This window comes from Antedon bifida, chromosome 1, assembly GCF_963402885.1.
Source record: "Antedon bifida chromosome 1, ecAntBifi1.1, whole genome shotgun sequence".
Taxonomy (NCBI): domain Eukaryota; kingdom Metazoa; phylum Echinodermata; class Crinoidea; order Comatulida; family Antedonidae; genus Antedon; species Antedon bifida.
In genome coordinates, this window is record NC_136226.1 from 32,460,161 (window position 1) to 32,473,939 (window position 13,779).

The 13,779-nt window shown below is 36.2% G+C and overlaps 1 protein-coding gene across 2 annotated transcripts in view; it reads right to left on the reverse strand.

Moving 5' to 3' along the window:
- Positions 1–13,779, reverse strand: part of LOC144850802 (neurotrophin-3-like) — a 39,133-nt gene that overhangs the window by 24,850 nt on the left and 504 nt on the right. Inside the window, exon 1 of one of the 2 annotated variants that reach the window (XM_078708268.1) lies at positions 2,672–2,761. The exons of the other annotated variant lie outside the window; for it this stretch is intronic. The gene's annotated coding sequence lies outside the window, so the exon portion shown is untranslated. Of the gene's footprint in view, positions 1–2,671; positions 2,762–13,779 lie in introns of those variants that run through there. 2 annotated transcript variants of the gene reach the window in all.

Here is a 13,779-nt window from a genome sequence, read left to right on the forward strand (position 1 = left end):
TCGGAAAAAAGTCTTTATCCCCAACTACTCCCATGACGACGACATCATCATCTGAAAATGATGTCATAATATCCGGGATGAATAATTCGAACGAGACTCAGAGGGCCAGCCAACAAGGTACTGTTAGTCTTTGGTAAATAACATCTTAACATCTCAGTGAATCTCAACACATCACCTACAATGTGACCTGTGACACTGTGACCTGTGACACTGTGACCTGTGACCTGTGACACTTTGATTTGAATTTTGATTTCCAAGCTTAAAGCTCTGTCTACACTATCAAACTAGTTTGACAAAAAAAAAGTGTGATGTGCCCAAATATGGTAGTGATATGACATCATCATGTCCATATGGGCACATCACATTTTTGTCACATAAAGTTTGATAGTGTAGACAGAGCTTTACGATTTAGATTTTTTTGTTTACGATTTTACAGTCTAATAACTATAATCAGAAACATTACCAATGAGCTTTGGTCGATCTATAAAAATCTCATTGCATATTAATAAATATTTCCGATATCAGGAGGCGTGAGAGGATCTTTGTACGATTTGTATTTTTAAAGGCGCGGCGTCTCGTCGCGTTCCTGAATCTGACGTACTCGACACCAACCTATTTTTGGCACATGAGACTGAATTAAGAACTTAGGCCTAATTGTACAATGGAAAAAAGTGAACATTTCTGTAGGTTTTCATGGGAAAACATAAAGTAGCCCATTATGGTCACGTATTGGTACTGGACAAAAACAGCATATCGAATACCATGTTTTCGGTGAGTCTGTCTAGAAAATGTGAATCAATTAATCAATGCAACTGGAATACCATGTTTCCGATACTTACTAAGATAAGTCTGTCTACAAAATGTGAATCAAAATTGAATTAATTATGTAGGTCTATCCATATAGGGCCAAGAAGAAATGCACCCATATGAACGAATATGGGATTAAAGAAGGACTGAATGTAAAATAGAGAAATTTACAGTTCATTTGCAAAACTTTAACTCGAGAAAATTTATAAAGAAGCTGGCAATGTGCACATATACGTTTGAATTTATCTGAATCCGTTTTAAAAACTCCAAATGCAGTGTTTCCCCAGTTTTAATAATGAAGAGTGACAAATCATAAACCTTTCAAAATGCCATCACGATCTCGATGTTAAAGTAACATCCTCTTGAAACTATAGAACGATACAATTAAATATACGGAAGCGTGTTTATGAACCTAATATATACTGTACTAGCATTTTATATGTTCACCTCTTCACGGAAAATCTACAAACCGTTAACCAAGGCCAAGCAACAAGTGCATCAAATCGTTTACGATCTGAAAGGTTTATAAAGATGAAACAAATGTTCATCCTTTCCAGGAATTGAAGGATGAGTGTTTAATAATGATCCAGTAGACGGGACTACTGTATTTATTTTTTATTCGTTTATTACCTTTTTTAATATGCCGCTTTTGAATTGTATAAAAAACATTTATGAGTCCGGTATTTATTGGTTACGTATACCTGAACGTTAAAATAATACTGTACAACTATGGATTACAGGTATGGCATGCAACGCGCGCAAAACGTTGAATTCGTTAATAGTTAGTACCGGTAACCTGAAAGTTAAAATAATACAACTTAGCGACAAACAGGTATGGCATGCAACGCGCGCAAAACGTTGAATTCGTAGTACTGTAGTATACGTTTCGTTACATAAAAAAATCCGTTGTCCGTGAGTGACTAGACGTTTCGAAATATTAAAAACGTGATTATTTCCATCAAAGGTCATAAAATTGGCAAAATGTTGAAAGCTGACCGGGGCTAGACAGCCGTTACGAATACAGAGGTCAGAAAGATCAATCGCCTAGTGGTTCAGATATTGCTTCATATTTGCCGAGATCCTCGAATTGTCTCGATTCAATGAAGTTATTTTGATTAATATAAAATGATATATGATGAGTCACTTAATACATATTTAATATAGCATACCACTGAATAAAAGGATCAAGTACACATAACTCGTTTCAAACGAATCGTTAATCGGCAACAACGAAAACAGAGACTTCTGCTTATTCCATGGGGTATGTGGACGTGGCAGGTGGGGGCCAGGGGCCGGGGTAGACAGGCCCGTTACTGACAAGAGTCGTTATACAATATGTTCAACAGGTTCGCCAGAAATTGTTGTGGTTAAATAAAATAAATTAACGATGCTCGAGGGATAGGCTTCTGACCGATGTGTAACCAGTACTAGACGAGTGTTGTTCGTGCTATAGTTCATTCACGTTGATATTCAGTGACGATATTATACTAATTTCTCTCAAATGAAATATAGTAAAGCACAAGTGCCGAATAATTTTTTAACTTACTCTGGACGCACCTTCATTCAAGAAGTGTGCAACTGCCACAAAAGTGTAGCTTCCAAATAAATTATTATTATTATTATTATTAGGCCTATTATTATTATTATTGAAAACTAGATAGTGCTTATATTGAATATGTCTACTACCACTATGACCCTATGTATTTGTTATCATGTCAGATCGGCATAGAGGTATTTCCCTGATGATTAATTAATACGGTTCCCCTGCTGCAGTCTAGGTCAAAGTCAACGATAATCCCCTACAGAATCTCAACTAAATCTTATCAATCTCATTATTGTGTAATTATTACAAGGGTTCTCTTACCTTTAATATACCCGTTGCATGTCTAGTCTCTCACACTGTTAGGCTACAGTATTTAATTATCAAGTCCTACCTGTATGATAGTTATTCTATTGTTAAGAAGAGTAAATAGAATGTGTCGAGGTATGCGACGCCTACGCGCCTCGTGCGTCTAACAAAAGTGTTGTGGTTTATGCCACGAGTATCACTTGTTGTGCACCCGTATTGTTCATTCAGCAAATCTAATTTAAAATTGACAAAAAGACGACCTGGGCAGGCATTCTCTTGATCACATAAATTTGATAGAATTTTAGAGTACTTCATTCAAAATATTATGCTAGGCCTACTGGCACTTTTAGGTTTCCTTTGTGAATGTTAGATGTTAGATAGGCCTAATTGTATTTTACGGTGTGTGGAGGGGTTGTCTTGGTCATACATCGTCTAGTTCGACCCATTTACGATTACATCTGCTGCTATTCTCTAGTTTGAAAGGAGTACTTCCTTAAAAAGGGGGATTTCATAAGGTTTATCGCAAAGAGCGTGCGCGACGCATGATGGGAAGAGTTTGGGAGTAAACGTCACGACGCACACGTACGTGATTTGTTGGTTTTACGTACGCGTCGTGATGTTTGTTCCAAAACCCTTCCCAATATGCATTGTGCAATGACGTTCCTCGCGAAATCAAGCTATTTGCGATAAACCTTATTCGAAGTTTTAGCCCAATGTGGAACACGATGAGATAAACACTACCCGACTCAAACAGACACAGAAAAAAAACTCATTAGCAACGTTCATAAGTAGATAACAAAGGGTTAAAGATAACAACATTTGACAAACAATGATGGGAATGTTCATAGGTAAATATGGTGGATATTGATATCGAAGGCACCTGGTCTCATTGGTCCAATAATGAAATGTGGAGGGTGGAGTAGACGGGGGTTCACCGGGCCCGCGAGACCCGCAAGTAAAATATGGGCTTAGGATAAAGCGGATCACATGAGCCATTTCAATGGGACTGATATATGAGACTCATGATAATATATTAACATCTTTTCAAATGCTTTACAATGTTGTACTAAATTCGGAAAAGTCACAATTTTTTTTAAATATAAACTTTGCTTTATCCAAGAAACCATCCGCTGCTGGACTCGTCTTCTTTAAAAATCAAGACCAGTTTTTAAATGCAATCTTGTTTTTCTTCAGTTTTCCTTTAAATTGTAGGCCTATACCGTGCTTTTTTTGGTGCAAATTTTAGCCTTGACGCATCGTCACCAGCACACAATCCCAGTGTTAGTTTAAGCTGAAAAGGGATGAACGCAAGTACAACAAATATTTTACTATATTTATTATTTTCATGATTTTTATTAAGGGAAGGGTCAGACATTCCTTAAAGTGCATAGTCACTGAAATTACTAGCATTCCATTCAATATCTAATCGCAGCATAACACGCACCCTCACGTGGGCGAAGGGGTAATCCAACCTTTTTAATAAACAGGACAATAGTCAATAAGTAGACGTAATATTTAAAAATAATATACTACTGCGGTTACTACGGCTACTACTAAGTGTCGGACTATCTGTTTGAGTATTTTAAGTGTCCCCCACGATACATTAGGTAAACAACCACACCCTACCTGTCAATCGTCAAATATGGGCTGCAATCTCTGGTACCTTCTTACGATTGCATATAACAACTATAAGAGAAATTGATTCGAGCGCGTCTGTGGCTCGTGCGTGTAATTCGTAAACGCATTGTTTTTGTGGTGTTTGTTGCACACAATGCAAAAATACGTTTTATTTAGCATGGACCACTTAATTTCACGATTCACGAGTGAAACACGTACTTTTCAATCCGAGATTCACGCGGGGATTCACGAGCCACAATTGAATCACCTGTTTCGCATGTTCAACATCAGCTGCACGCTCGGACCACACGTTATGGTTAATATCTTTGATAATGTTACGAATTGCCATTGACATGAAAATGCATCCAACCTAATCATTTGGTCTATATATATTTAATTTCAAACATATACCGTACAGTTTACGTTACGGGTCGCGTATTAACCATTAAGCACTAACTATCGAACGTTATAAACTCATTTCGTCCTCCTAAAGACTTCATGAAGTTCAAGAACAAATTAAGGACCACCACATAACCAAAACCAAAGATTACTCACATGACACTTCCCTGCTAAACTGACAGGATCAATACATGGGTATAATTCCGATAGCAAGTTATAAATCGATTGATCCCCTCGCAGCAGACTGACGTTTGCGAGTGTTGTAATTCAGGTATGCACACAGTTATTGTTATGCGTATCTATGGACCGCCGTGATAAAAACCAGAACAATGTACACACGGCACAGAAATGATATCCTTGTTTACAATATTAAATTTAAATATACAAAATATCGATATTTAAGTGTTCCTAAACTACGTTCAAGTGTGTGTAGGTGCTTGTACATTACACATACTCACTGTGACTCAACACTTACACGTAATTAAATTAACATGAGTCGTAAATCGTTCAATAATGTTTACTTAATCGATATAATATTAGATTTAATTTTATCTAGTCCCCTGTACGTTCAACCTGCTCGACAATGAATTTTCGTGAAGTAGAGGTATACCTAGGCAAGAAGTGTTGGAAGGAAATGTGACATGAAACGGTGGATCCAAGTGATTTATGCAGTAATGAGTGAAACAAGTTTGAACTTAAGTCATTACTTAAGTAACTTCCACATGGAATGGTGGATCCAAGTGATTTATGCAGTAATGAGTAAAACAAGTTTGAACTTAAGTCATTACTTAAGTAAGGACATGGGAGAGTATATACTTAATAGTTATTAGAGGACATTCTTACAAGTGTAAAGAATGCCAAGCCTTCTGACTATTCTAACCTATTAACCTATTCTTTTTATGATATTATTGTATATTTTCCTGGTATGCTATACTTAGAAACAAGTACAAACACATTGTTTAGTAAACCTGTATCAGATTGTTGGCTTTGTAGGGATGGATATTGAGAAAACTTCCTAATTAATTAGGGCGTATTAAACCAGTACCTTTACAGGGTTGACCAACATAGTGAACGAAATACAAGTACAGTGTAGTTATTTAAAATATTACATACAAGCCGACTGACTAAACTAAAGCTCTGTCTACACTATCAAACTTTATGACAACAAAATGTGATGCGCCCATATATGGACATGATGATGTCACATCAATACCATATTTAGGCTTATCACTATCATATTTGAGCACATCACACTTTTCTAGAGGAATTTTTTAGAATTTCTTTTAATGAAGCTCAACTTTGGAAGGTACCTCTTTAAGATTTAAATTCATAAATGAAGTTAAATGTTTACTTTTACAAAAACATTAATGTTAGCATTGTTTACTTTTATATAGTTGTTGTTTCTCTCTTATTGAATTATTGTTGTTTGATCAAAATTTATGCATTTTGACTAATTTAATTTTTGTGACAGGAGTCAAACTTCGATTAGCAAAAGTTGTTTTTTGGCTCCTTTTCACATATTGTACTGTATGTATAATGATTTGAATAAAGTTGAAAGTAAAGTAAGTAAAAAAGTAAGTACTTACCTTGTTAGTATTCACAGTGACACTAGCCTGTATATTTATCAAATCACAGGTATCAGAATATGTATACGGAAATCACATTTGATGCCATTTCAACATTTGTAAATATTCAAAAAAATAAATTGACGAAGGAAATGCGGTGCGTGGGTTGTGATACGGTTGAGAATTCATCTTCAGACGATCAACTTGGCAAACCCATTTGGTGTGGTCAAAAAATGATGGAGCGAGCACGACGGGGGTGTTCAAAATGATTTAGTTTACCGGCTGCTTGTTGTGGTTACTTCCTCTAAACAGCTGAAAAGTTGATGAAATTCTCGCAGGTAAAAAATGAAAAGTCAACAAACCTCGTGGTTATGTTCAACGTTTGGGGTGCATACATTCCAAGTTGGTAAATCTGTGAGACGGTTTCTCCGTCAACTTGGTAATGAGTGCAAGTGCAAAGCGTTCGCTAGTTTGTGTCCAAATCAACTTTGTTAGGTCGACAAACAGCTGAGCTTACAATATAAATTTGAAGCATAAGCATCCGAGATATATATATAGAAGGAGACTCAAACTAAGTTCCAAATTGCGGCAAACACACCCAAGTACAGTATAGGTCAAAATACGTTACAATGAAAGTGTCAAGTTTAAACTCAAATCTATGATCTTGGTTAAAGTTTGAGACTGCGCAGTACCGGTCTGGGGTAATTGGTATTTCCCCTTATTAATTAGTCAACGATGAATTGGTTGGGATCGAGGCAAACTGGTCTAGGCTAAGGTTAAGGTGAACGCCGCAATTAAAACAAATCAAAAAACAACAATTATTAACATTTGGCCTAAATTCAAATATAATAAAAGAAAAAAATTAAAACGGGTTTCATTATTTTATTCTATCTATTCTATCTATTTCCGAAATTGCGTAGAAAGTTTTGCAATGCAGCGCGCGCGTACGAAAAACGGTACGTTTTTTGGACGTGTGTCTATTTTGTGTCGTTTCCGGGTATGACCAGAGCGATGAATTATTCACACACTGCCTTAAATTGTTTTGCGTGATATCACGTATTAAGTATTTCATAAAACTGGCCAGACAACTGTACCCATAAACAGGATGAGCACTTATGACTTTATTCAACACTTATTAAAATTAAATGATATTAACATTGTTTTTTCAACATGCAATGATGCTTTAAAACATAACGTCGTTTAGTGGTACCATGACCACGTAGCGATAAGTCCGGACAAAACAAAACTTACTTTTATATTATTTAAGTCCTTCGTATTAATAATCAACTATATATTTCGATTGGAGCAGAATTGAGAATTGGTCAATTTGGTAAACTGCGCACACATTCTGTGTTGTATGCATAGACTCATCATTTTAAGGTGGATACTAAAAAGTTACTATTGCGGCCTATAAATAACTTATTTCCTCTAAAGAGATAGTAATTTAATCGTTTAAAATTGATATATTATCATCACATACTCCGGCACAACTCTAAAGCACTTTACTGTACTTCTTATCAATTTATAACTATAATACTAAACGATACATTTCCCATATTCATATAATAGGTGTTCTAAAATAAGGATATTTGACAAGTGACATTTCGTTACATGTATATCAGATTTCAATCCTAGTTGAGGATGAGAATCAATTTAGTGTGTGAATCTAAAATGATTAGCATCATAACAGACTTGGTAATCCATCATCGCCGGCCGAGTGTTGACATTTTAATTGCAGTCATTAATTCGTCGTTCGATAGATATTTGAAAGAAATTAATCCCTTCTTCATCCATGCTGGACGTACCTAACCTAACTTGGAGGAGGTGTAAAAATACCTAGAACAATTTTGGGGAGTTTTTTGCCAGCAAGGAGAGCGATTTGGAAGCGGGGTTGTCAAAATACCTGGTAGCAATGGGAGGAGGGTCGAATGGAGCGAGGGATGTCAAAATACGTAGAGATTTTGTCCTATTATGTCAAAACGTTGACTTACAACGCTAAAACCTTTACTAACACCACAGAATCTGGTGAATTACGTAGGGGCAAGAAATACTGTAACATAGCGGGATCCTTTATGGCGTCATCCCATTAACAATCTAGGTGACCCTTCTGTTCTTACGCCCCTAGAGTGACCAAGTCGTAGGCACAAATTTATCAAATAAATAAAGAATACGATCGCCAATTAGTTTGATGAAAATTAATAAACAATGTTGTATGTTGACGTATATTTTTAAACAATGCCAATGAGACATGTATTGGGGGAAATGACGTGCAGCAGGCGACCTATGTTTCATTAGTCTGAAGGGGATAATCAAATTAACTTCTTGGAACATAGGGGGACCTGATAATAATCGTCTGCTGAGACTTATAGCTAAACACGAAGCCAACAACATACACAGTACATATATTAACATGGTTAAATCAATATATATTTGTGTAATGTTTAATTTTTGAAAAGTTAACAAGCCTACGTCAATGTGCCGGTAATGCTGGTGATAACAAGTATTTAATGAAATGAGGGCATCCTATTCAACCTCACCTTCAAGAATATAACTTCCAAAACGTATTGAGTTTAATTTAAGCAAAATACAATATGTTTTAGGCATTCGGAATGTTCGGGAAATTATAGGAACCCCCAAAAACTATTCATTAAAATTCGGATGATTCATCATCGTGTCGTGATTGGTCAAATGTCGGTGTTCCGGCTTTAGGTCGCGTCCAAGAAACTGCTTAACTCGGTGCACACTGAACGCGCGAAATTCGCTGCTTCGCGTTCAGTGTGAACCGGCCTTAACTCTGGTTAAATTCACTTTTTTATGAGGGTGGCCATTTAATTCCCCTTGTGCACTATACCAAAATGCGCTATACTACACTAATTCACTGTGAATAGTGTGTTTATTGCATCGATTTACCACTGATCTATCTATTAAGTCCTAAAGATTAATTGCATTCGTGCGGTATTTATAGAATGCTTCTATTTTAAACTCTGTAAATCTCGCCTATAGCTCCCGCAATGAAACTGAATAATCCCACTTCATTATACAGTCGTAAAAACGGGTTAACAGACTAAAAGCGACATGCGTATTAAGAAAACCGGAGGAAAGAAAATGAATGGGGAAGAAAGAGTAGCCGGCGGCGGGAGGCAGGGGGAATTGTACAAATAAAATCATTCCTGATGTGTCACTTTGTATCACGTGATTCGATAATTTTGAATAAATATACAATGCTTGCTACACGGGTTCACGTTTTCTGAGTCAATATGTGACGTTTTCAAGAATCCGAATTAAATTTTCTTGTAAATTTTTATAATAAGTGCTATTTGTCAGCAAATGTCCCCTAATACCCCATAATTTACATTCTTCATTTTCCTTTCAAATTATATTTATATTTTAAAAGGTTTCCGGTTTAAAATTTGCTAAAAAAAACTATAATTGGAACATCAGACCAGGGGATTAAAATAATTATGACATATAAACCTACATAAATACACTGACCGCATTGCTATTGTTATAGAAGACCGCATCTCTGGCCGCAGGCCGCAACACTGCACCCACTCATTGCCCACCGCCTAAACTTACCACCCGACCGGACCCTCCACATCCAGGCCTATAAGTAAAAACACCAAGAAAGGCCTGGGGGATCACATTGTAAATCACCTGTATTATAACAAGGAATATTGTAACAGCCATATCGGATATGAAACTTGTCATATTTGAGTGATAAGATTTAAGTTTCGATTTTATCTTCCTGCTGCCATGTTTTAGCAGACAAAACTTTCATATTTTCACGATAAATATTGACTAGACAGAATAGCTGCTGCGAGTTATCAAACTGTTGTTATTTTGATACACATTCGCCAGAGAGTTTAGCATGTTCGATATACACACGGTTACAAATTAATTTATTTAATTCACATCGGAAATGTTGAAACGGTGTTACTGAAAATTACGTTACTACAATAACGTTATAGCATTGTATTTTGGCGTCTCATAGTCCACGGTTTATGGATCGATCTTCCAGTGTCAATTCGGTCTGAAACTAACTTTGATAGCTTTAAGCGTAAACTAAATTTCCAACAAGTATGGAACATCATTTCGATGTACAGCGTTTTGAATGGCTTCATTCTAAGAGCGCTATATCAAATTCGTAATGTAATTTTATTTATTTACAGATATGCCATGGAAGACAAACTGATTCAATTATAATATAGAATTGACTGAATTGTTTCCAATATCATTTTCTAAGCTTCAATTTAATAATATTAAGAGAAGAGGTAATCTCATGATTCCACTGTCTTGTATAGCCACGCAATCACGTACGTTGGCAAATTTGTGTGCCGTTGATTTCAATATCCAAATTACTGTGGAAATTGATACTTTATTAGAAAACAAAAGACAATATTTTTACTTTTTGACGCATGCGCAACAACTCCTGAGTTCAATGCCAATTGAATTACTTCTAACTGGCCAAAATGTAATTCTTTTAAAAGCAGATTTGTGTGTAGATAATTGATTCACTTACGTTAAGTCATCTATTATAGTTTACGCAAGCAACAGTTTGTTTTGGAAAATCTTTGAATTAAGTTTGAAACACGTGGTTTTAATTCGGCGACTTCTGAACAAGCGTCAACTTTCAGTTCTTATAATCAATGCCAGTACATGCATGCAATAGTGTTATTATGCCCGTGTAGTGCACCCGATTGTCACTGAACAAAAAGACACGTACAACCGAGCGTACGACCGGGCATACGACCGGACATACGACCGAGCCTACGACTGGGCATTCGATCGGGCGTACCACGTAAAAATTATATAATATAAAAGTTATTCATCCTGAATTGTGAATTTAATTGACCACCGAATGATTATAAAACATCTCTACTGTAGGCCTACACATTGGAAAGTTGCAAAACGGAAGGTGTTGTTCAAAACATCAGGGTAAAGTTTGGTTCCCACTTTGGCGCAACGCAACGACGTATATAGGCGCAACGCAAGTGAGTTGACCAATCACAAGCGGCAGTTCGGATGATTCATCGCGTCGTGATTGGTGGTTGAATTACTTGCGATGCGCTTACGTCGTTGCGTTGCGCCCAAGAGGGAATCAAGCTTAACAACTGATGAGAAACGAACCACCGCCGCACAAATGTTTTTTGTTTACTTTTTGTGTTTTGGACGTAAATAAATGTCTTTTGAATTGAATTGAAAATTGAAAATAATTTATATTTGTTTGAGCTTATTGATTCTGTTTAACTTATATGAATCTATTCTGTTTTAGAGAATGATTATTGAAAGCTTAGTTGACTCAACCAATTGTAAACATTGTCGAGCACTGTAAAGTGCATCGCCTCAATAAAAAAAATTAAATTAATAATAAACCCAGAAAACATTAAGGTGATATATGCCTATGTAATTAATGTAAAGTTAACGGATCTACGTTGGTTGTTATATATGTATTATTTTAGAATATCAATTTATGTATAGGCATATTGGCGACAGATTTGATATTCAGATATAATCCGTCACCAAGTATCATTGCATCGTATTATTGTTTCTATTAGGATATTGACGCGTGCGCATAAAGCGTTCACGAATTGTCAGTAAGTGGTTTCGTTATATTTATAGTACTATTGTAAAGTCAGATGTAATTGGTTGAAAGTTTGATTGCGCGCATTCCGTAGTTAACGTGTTGCTAGGTGACAATACGCGGTACTTGAGAACGCGGTACCACAAGAAAACTAATATTTACCTTTGTTTTAGAGGCTTTTAACGTATGCGGTTTGGTGTGTACACTCAATACTCTAGCGTTTACTAATTCTCAAGTGTGACCTGCGCTCGACGTTAACGTAGTTACACTGCGGTAGTGGGAAAACATTGTTTGTCTTCTCCAGTACTACTTACTATTGTGAGACAGTGTTTAAAAAGCTTTTGACTGACACATATTAAGTATAGTATGGTAGAGTGGTGTTGGAAGAACAGTGTAAATAAACACGCTGTTTGCACAGGCATATTGTGGTAACACACGTAGCCCTCGTGGCGTTTTAATATCTTTAGGTTTGCCACACGTTCTGTGACGGAATAGCGTGTCCGATGTCACACACGGTTATCTCAAGTCGTAAAAAAACAAATACCAAATTACAAGCAAATAATTGAAGTGGATGAGTTTTATAATTCTTTGCCTAGAGTATTGCTACCCACGCGTATGCTAAAAAGCATAACGTTCGAAAAATAACAAAGACTGAAAAATAAATGATGACTGCGGTAAAGAACAGAAAGCGAAAGTTGCCGTTTTTAGGGCACATACCGTTTCATCTGATCAGTTTTCGTTGTCGATAAAATTGTCACGTTTGAAATATGCTGATGTCGAAAATATTAGTTGAGATGGATGGATGGTAATCCCCTTTTAGACCCATTGTTGTTTAGAAAGTTGGTTTGACGGGTGAACATTTGACTCAGAGGGTGCAAAAAGTAAATATCCGATGTCCGATACTTGTAATCTTTCCTCAATTCGATTGTTTGAGTGGTGACGAAGTACAGGTAACTGTATCGGCGGTCATTTGATTGACCAATACCCTAAGTATCTACCGGCGGTCCCTCGATTAATCAATACCCCAAGTATCTATCGGCGGTCACTCGATTGATCAATACCCCAAGTATCTATCGGCGGTCACTCGATTGATCAATACCCCAAGTATCTATCGGCGGTCACTCGATTGATATCGGTATTACCGATTTGGAATTTTTAATTTTAATATCATTTTAAAATGATTTTACTTTTAAGATAACATATGCTATTTTAACGAAATATATGAAATGTAACTTTCACTCATCATATGTTTAGATATAGCAAGCGTTTTGTCGATAATCTGGGTTACCACTGACAGGTTTGAGTGTTTGCCGATGTGAGCAACCTTTGTTTTATACATTTAGCTAATGACAACGTGACAGGTTCTGAACGATTGTCAAACTAAATAGTTCAGACCTTAAAATAGAGTATAGATGAGAATGCGAATAGTTAATATTTATTATGACTCCTTTGACGTTCCATAGACAAGATATGAAAGTTCGTGCGCAAGTTTAAAAGATGATTTATGTATTTATACGGAGCAGATAAATTACCTACGCGCACATCCAGGGCATTACTCACGCACAACATCCAGGGCAGCTAACACTTTTTAACGGCATGAATTAAAACTAAAAATGCCAAATACTGTTAATTGGTCGTCAAATAATATGAAATGAATTAATATTAAACCAATATTGGTAGATTCGATAAGGCAACTGATATTGGCTGTACGCGTGGGCGACTTCTTTACCAATAATATTTAAATTACAATTTAAAGTTCAGTAAATGTCAACGTATATCGGCAATGTACGCAACAATAAAGGATTTAGGAAAAAAACAGCAATTACTGGCACGCGAAAAACACGAACTTGATGGAGCTATCATTCATTTTAACACATCAATAATAATTCAATTTGAAGTTGAAGTTCTATTGTTAGATAAATACAGTATGTGCACGAAATTCAAAAATATTGACAGATAGA